We start from the raw sequence: 7,833 nt of genomic DNA on the forward strand, positions 1-7,833 counted from the left end.
TGGACTGAAGTGCCTGCTTAGGGAGGGTGCAGAGGCCCCGGTTCAAGCCCCTGTGTGTGGTGGCAGCCCTGCCCCCAGGGCACAATGAGACAGTGATTGAGAGTGGGTGTGGTTGCACAAGCCTGTAATCCCAGCACTTGGGAGACTGAAAACAGGAGAATCACTATGAGTCTGACTTGTGTTGTGAAACCCTATAGATCCTATAGACCTTATCCAAGAAAAAAAAAGGAAGAAAAAAAAAAAAGAAAAGAAAAGAGATCAAAATACTAAGTGCTTATAATGTCAACTACTGGAAGAATTAGGATGATACAGTCACTGTGCACAATAATTTACTGGTGTTCAACAAAGTGAAATACTCATACACCGTCGTCCAACAAGCCAACTACTGGTGTACAACTCAGGGAAACTCTCTACATATGTAAGGGAAGGGCTGCTTAAAGGCCAACCAGATAGCTCAGTGGACTAAAGCGCCTACTTAGGAGAGCACAGTGGCTGGGGTTCTATCCCCAGTGTGCCATGCCAGCCTGATCTACATAGTGAAAACTTGTGGACTCTGTACTAAATATATTTTTTAAAAAAATGAACTGAGACAAGGGAAAAGTTTGGTATCATGCATTAATGGCAAAATGCTAAGTCAAATTTGATTTAACACACACTTTACTACCAGTAACACTCAGAAAGAAGTCCTTTAAATAGAGACAAATATCAGAGGAGAGAATGAATCTATTATGTTTTCTGTCCCTATTTTGAACTTCAATTACATTGACTTTAACAAAGGTGGAAATATTTCAGATATTACTTCACTCAGTTTTCATGATGGCACTGATTAAATTAATTGTATAAATATCTAATTATATAACGCATAAATTATATAATGATTATTTTCATTGTCATTAAACATATTAGTATCTTAACATTCATTTGTTTGAATATCAGTTTTTGTGAATCGTGTCCAAAATATAACATTAACAGTAGAATGAAATGATCAAGATAATTTCATGAAAAGAAAACATATGAAATAAAGTTTTAATGAGTGTTCCCATTAAGGCATAGAATGTATTTGTCAGTGACTGTTGTTACACATTTGCAATTTACCCGAAAGGGCTTTTTTTTGCTGTACAACCCTCTGGCAATACGTTAGCTAAAGTTGTAGAAATTTCATGAATTTGAGTGACAAAACAATTTCTGTTGGAATCTCTTGTCAGTTGACAGGAAATATGACGTTATAAATGTTAAGTAGAAAAATCCCAAAAAGGAGCACTGTCTTTCTTTGTTGATGAATACTCGAAGGAATAGTGTGCTCAATAAAAAGAACCAATTTATTCAGTCAAAAAATTGTGACATCTCTGACAAACTTTCTATCTGATCCCCTTATAATTGCACTGTTGTGGTGGAGATGAAAGTCTTGTTTATTGCTTCACCCTCCTTGTCCTACTTCTAGAGCAATAAGTACACATGAAAATGTAAGTAATTATAAATAAATATTTATTCTATTAGAAAACTCCAGTAATGTTAATTTTTTATGGAGATGTTTTAGTTAGATTTTATTACTGCTGATAAAGTGGTCATTTAAAACACTTTTAAGGGGCTTCCATTCCCAGGCCTGCAGTGCCAGCCACATCCCCGGGGCACACTGAGACAGCAATTGAGACTGGGCGTGGTAGCGCACTCCTATAATCCCAGTTCTTGGGAGGCTGTAAACAGGCAGATAACTATGAATCCGATCTAGTAGTGAGATCCTGAACCCCCGTAGACCCTTCCCTAAAATAGAAAAAAAAGTTTCAAATTTATTTCTTTTTTTCATTTATTTCCTTCTTTCTAATATATAATCAAATACTTGAATTTGAAAATTCTTGAACACTTAAACTATATTCTTGCAGTTAGTGGTGTAAATAAGCAGGTATACTTTACCTGATGGAAAATTAAATAAAGTAGGAAAGTTAATAAGAGTCATGATCAAAATTTACTAAGGAACATATAATATTGCTTTGAAAGTATAAGTTTATCTCCAGCAAACAACTTGGAGTCTTAATTGGAAAATATAGAATGCATGTTGACCTTTCAGTGTAGTTTTTAAGGTATTTTGTATATTCTTCAGAGGGAATATATTTCAATGTAATACTATATTATTTCTCCCCGCTAAAAAAAATGAACCAAGAGGATGTGTATAAATAACCACTTGTGTGTATGAAGGCTCAGAAGATCCAAGTTCTTCAGCTCACAGCAACAACTAATGTGTAGTTTCATTAGGAATACGAAGGCCTGAGAACCAGGAAAGCTGATCATATGAATTCCAATCTGAAGATGAGAAGATCTGAGATTCAGGAAGTGTTGATGTCCTAGTACAATCCTGAAGCCTGGGAAAGGTTAATGTGCCAAATTAAACAGTCAGGCAGAAGAATCTTTTACTTCTTTGTCCTTTGAGATGAAATAAAGCCCACCCACCATTAGACAGGGAAATTTGCATTAGTCCATACATTAAAATGTTAGCAACATGTAGAGCCATCTTTATTTACACACAGATAATTTTTGACTATATCTCTGTGTGTTATTCAGTTCAATCAAGCTTAAACTTTTATTTTAGTCAGCGCTTGTCCCAATGACACTATGAGAGATTTATTTAAAACTTATTTATTGTCAAAATAAAGTCATAAAGCTCATGATTATTCCTAGTATCATGTAACTCTCCTGCCTATAAACCAAAGCTATAAGCCTAGAATAAGTCCATCACAAAAAAGGAGCTAAAGTTCTTGAGGACTTCTTTATACTTTCTAGTATAAATAATATGACATAATGTGATGACATAAATTTAATATACTCTATATTTCATTAAGAATCGCTGGCTAGATAGCTGAGTGGACTAAAGTGCCTGCTTACAAAGGCATAGGGACTGGTATTCGATCCCCGGTGTGTCGTGTTGGCCCCACCCATGGGTCACACTGAGACAGTGATTGAGACTGGGCATGGTGGTGTGTGCCTGTAATCCCAGCACTTGGGAGGATGAAAACAGGAGAATCGGTATGAGACTGATCTTTGTGTTGAGGCCCTGTGGACCTTTTACTAAATACATTTTTTAAAAAAATGAAATCATATATTTCATTAAGAGAAAGATAAAAAGAAAAAGACAACTTATGCATATATATATATATATATATTCAAAATAATATAAGAACAATAGTAAAAATTCAGTCTTCTTTATAATTGATCAGATGTTCACAAATGGTGTTTATGATTCCTTTATTTCATATTGAGGATATTGACATTTGAAATTTATTCTTGAATTTATTTAAATTACAACAGTACTTAACATTGAAATCTCAATTTGAATAATTATAATTAGGATAGAATAAAAATAATAGTTCTAATATACTGAAATTATGTAACAAATGTAAAGTGGGTTTTACTAATGACAAAAGAAAAATAAAAGTCTTTTATGTCCTATTGCTACGTGGATTAAACGAACTACATTACTAGAAGTTCCATGATGACCAGCCAGATAATTTACAAAATAGCAAAAATGTTAACTTAAAAATCACTAAAGTCCTAAAGTGTTCCACATTCACTGACATGCACTGTTTGAATGCTGAATTTCTTCATGAGAACTAACTGTAAAGACAGTTATGGGGCCAGGGAGATAACTCAGCAGAGTAAGCGCTTGCCTGGCAAGCACAAGGGCCTGAGTTCAATCCCCAGTTCTGAAAAAGACAAAAAAAAAAAAAAAAAAAAAAAAAAAAGACTGTGGTAGTCTACAGACCTGTTAAATGGCTACAATAGTTCTTTGGTTGATGCAGGCAGATGGTGAGGAAAGAATGAATGGATTCTTTCAAAAGTGTGTTCTAATCAGCAATTTCAGAATATTACATAGATATTCATTTGGTTAGGAAAGTAGATTACTCCCGTGCCTAGTACATACAGCACCGATCCTATTACCTTTAACAACAGGATTCTGCAAAAATCTTTTAACATTTAAAATACTGAATCTTACAAGACTTACAGCCATAGAAATAAAGATAATAAAATTTCAGAAGGGGACATATTGATTTCAACTAGAAATTAAAATGGTTTTGCAGTCACATAAACTAAGATCAAACTGTGTTCTACTTATTCAGACGAATTTAAAAAAGCAATATAAGTAAGAATCTTACCATCTAGTAATTATTTCAATTATATTATGGGATTAAAAACCATCTATCTTTGTTAATTTTTAACATAATTTCAATAATTAACAGGCATATCTTTCCATCATATCCATCACACTTTGTTCAATATTAGTGATATTTTACATGCAATAAACAGTATGATGCAAAGGTAAGATGTGTATGCCAGAACCAGAGCCAAATGCCCATCATTGTGGACACATCACAAGAGCTGAATAAAGAACAATAAGTAAACAGATTTTGGGGCAGGAGATAGCTTAGTGGTGTAAGCCTCTGCCTGGCAAGTGCAAGGTTGAGAGTTCAATCCCTGGTACAGAGAAGAAAAAGAAACAGAAGTGAACAGATTTTTGACCACTATGAAGATCATCAATGTTGTGGTAACCAATACTTTACCTACTGAACAATAAAATGTGTCAGTTATTAGTGATTTTGAGTACACAAAGAGAAGTGAAATTATTTCTAATGATAGATAGAGAGATATAAGATGGCACTTGAAAAAAAAAAAAAAAAAAACATTTTTCCACAGATATTCAAGGTATAAAGTAGCAGTTACTTTGTTGTCACTTATTTTATTCAACCTGATTCAAAATTCAAACATTATCCAATGCTTTAAAATACTTAGAACAATTAAAAAGTTTATTTTGAGAAGGAATGAAAAGTTTCAAAGTAGTCTTTGTCTTTCTTAAAAAATATGCTGTCAAACTTTGATTTGCAAACTAGATTACTTAGGACTCCTTGAAGCTGTCTTTTTGGAATTTAAATGGATTTTCTGATACAAACAAAAGCAAGCACTTTTTATATGAATTATTTTCAAGTGTGTGATCTGCAGTATTTCCCAACAAAAAAACTGTAGAGTTTAAAAAAAAAAAGATCTATCCTCTTAGGAATGCCTATATTTTTCTAATAAATACACATTGATGAATTAATGTAAAAATTAGAAATATTCACTTTTTGGAAAAAAACGTACTTATATTTAAATTAGAAAGGTTGTATTATTTAATATTGTATTTAATATAACTTTACTCTCCATTTACTTTTTTTAGAATTTTATTTATTTATTTGGTACAAGGCCTCATTACGTAGCTCAGACTCATAGTGATCCTCCTGTCTCAGCCTCCCCAGTGCTGGGATAACAGGCATGAACCATCATGCCTAGTTTCCATGGCCAGCACAGCATGGGGCCTGGAGATCACACAGGACAAGCAGTACCAGAGATAGAGCCTGGGTCCTTGAGCTCGCCAGGCAGGTACCTAGGCCACTGAGCTATCTCCCCAGCCCTCCATTTACTTTTAAATATTGTATCATTATTTTAGGCATTGTGACTATGGCATTATTTGATATAGTTTTGCTTTTTTATGATTTCTTTCTATTAATAATTTTGAATTTAAAGATCTATGAATAAAACTAAACTTAAAAATTTAATATTTTGCCTTTGTAACTTGTAAAATGATGAAATGTATTCAGTGAAATGAAAAGAATTCATAGAATTTCAGTGAAATGAAAAGTACAATGAATTTCTTATACGCTTATTAAATATTATTTTGATGTAGGTTAATACTTATTAAGGATGAGAAATGGACTTTATTTAGTAAGAAATTTTCCTTTGGAATAAATTGTCTTTATGATTTGTACTTTTTTTTTTTTTTTTTTTTGGCAGAACCAGGGATTGAACTCAGACCCTTACACTTGCCAGGGAGTGCTTATTCTACTGAGCCATCTTCCCAGCCTCGATTTGTACTTATTAAGATGATATCAACATTATCAGTAAATGTTATGATGATTTGCCACCAAATGAATCAAATCATTCTTTTTATTTGGTGTTCATTTTAATACAGAAAAAGAGAAGAGCTATGTTGCCTCAGATTGTTTTACAAATTTCTGTGTCAAGAGATATAGATGTAAAAAAAGCTTTAAAATTTTACCATTTATTTTCTATTCTAATTTTCAAGATGGCAGATCATCTTATCATCTCAAAACTAAGGTCTTAGTATAAGTATAATTGGGAGAAACTGTCTTATGACCATTAAAATACTCTTAATGTAGTATTTTACACGTAAATCATAAAGTTTTCTCACTTTAAAATCTTAAAATAATAAAAAGCATCTATACTCGTACATTGTGTGAGCACTGGCCAGAACGGAGGGGCTGAAACTCTGGGTGACTAGCTTGGCCAGAAGAATCGAGGTAGCCAGCTGGTTCCCTGCACGAAGGGACCAGCAGCCAGCAAAAAATGCTCAGGGTATAGAGAAACTAATTAGGCTGGAGGAATCCAGGTGCCTGGCCCCTCGCCCTACAAGAAGTGACACACCTGAAACCTGGCAATTGGCCTGGACATTGGAACACTGGGAAAATCCACTACAACAAAGGAAAACACTTTGCATACAAACACTTAATTTATGATTTGTTCTGTTATATAATTATAGACTGATCTTGCTGTCCAAAGTATAAAACCAATAGGTACAAAAGATTGTCAATTTCTAAACTTTGCTTGAAATTATTATTATTCCTAAATATACTACTACAGTTAGGGCCTTGTATCTGTTTTAACCACTTGTCCTACAAGGAGGACCTGCACGACCTGCTGGCCTTGCTGGGGAAGAACCCCACAGACGCCTACCTGGACTCCATGATGAACAGGGCACCAGGCCGCATAAATTTCACCATATTCCTCACCATGGTTGGGCAGAGCTCAACAGCGTGGACCCCGAGGACGTCATCGGGAACGCCTTTCCTGCTTTGAGAAGGAGGCCACTGGCACCATCCAGGACGACTACCTGCACGAGCTGCTCACCACCATGGGCGACCACTTCACGGACGAGGAAGTTGATGAGCTGTACTGACAGGTCCCCATCGACAAGAAGGGCAAGTTCAACTATATGGAGATCACGCGCATCCTCAAGCAGGACTCAGAGCCGCGCCCTGTCCCACTGCCTCCAGCTCCCCAGCTCCAGCCCCTGCATGCTCCCAGGGTCACGCTTGCCTTTCCATGTATTTATTCCTGAACCTTCCTCCGTGTCGCGCTTGTATAATCAGGCTGGGGTGGGGATGAGGTTGTAAATTGTACTGAAAAAGAGATTGCGAATAAAATCAACAAATGTGAAAGCCCAGGACAAAAATAAAAATTAAAATCAATGAAAGGATTGCTAAGGATACCTAAAGATGACAAAGATTTTTTTTAAAAAGAGGAGCATAGAAAAACAATGGAAACCTTGAACAAAAAAAATATAGGAAATAAGTAGAATGCATGGAATAGATTCAAAGATAAGTCCATGTCTTCACAGATTCACAGCCGAATTCTACAAGAAACTTCAGGAAGATTTAGTCCCCCTGTTCCTCAAATTATTCCATGAAATTGAAAAAGAAGCAATTCTAACTCATTACTGGAGGCACGGATTACACTGGCATCCAGACCAGAGAAACCGCCAACCAAAAGAAGAGAACTACAGGCCAATCACATGAACATAGATGAAAAAATACTCAATAAAATACTATCAAATAAAATACAGCAAATCAACAGGAAGATTATACACCATGACCATGTGGGATTCATCCCAGGGCTTCAGAGATGGCTCAATATATGAAAATCTATAAATACAATACCCTGTATCAGCAGATACAAAAAAAAAAAAAAAAAAAAAAAAAAAAAAAAAAAACCCACAAAAAAAAAAAAAAAAAA

General features: G+C 34.9%; 1 pseudogene; it reads left to right on the top strand.

Annotated features, from left to right (window-relative positions):
• Positions 1-7,159, top strand: part of LOC105741473 — a 71,563-nt pseudogene extending 64,404 nt beyond the window's left edge.
• The last annotated feature ends 674 nt before the right edge of the window (positions 7,160-7,833 follow it).

This window comes from Octodon degus, unplaced genomic scaffold (genome assembly GCF_000260255.1).
Source record: "Octodon degus isolate 3935 unplaced genomic scaffold, OctDeg1.0 scaffold00013, whole genome shotgun sequence".
Taxonomy (NCBI): domain Eukaryota; kingdom Metazoa; phylum Chordata; class Mammalia; order Rodentia; family Octodontidae; genus Octodon; species Octodon degus.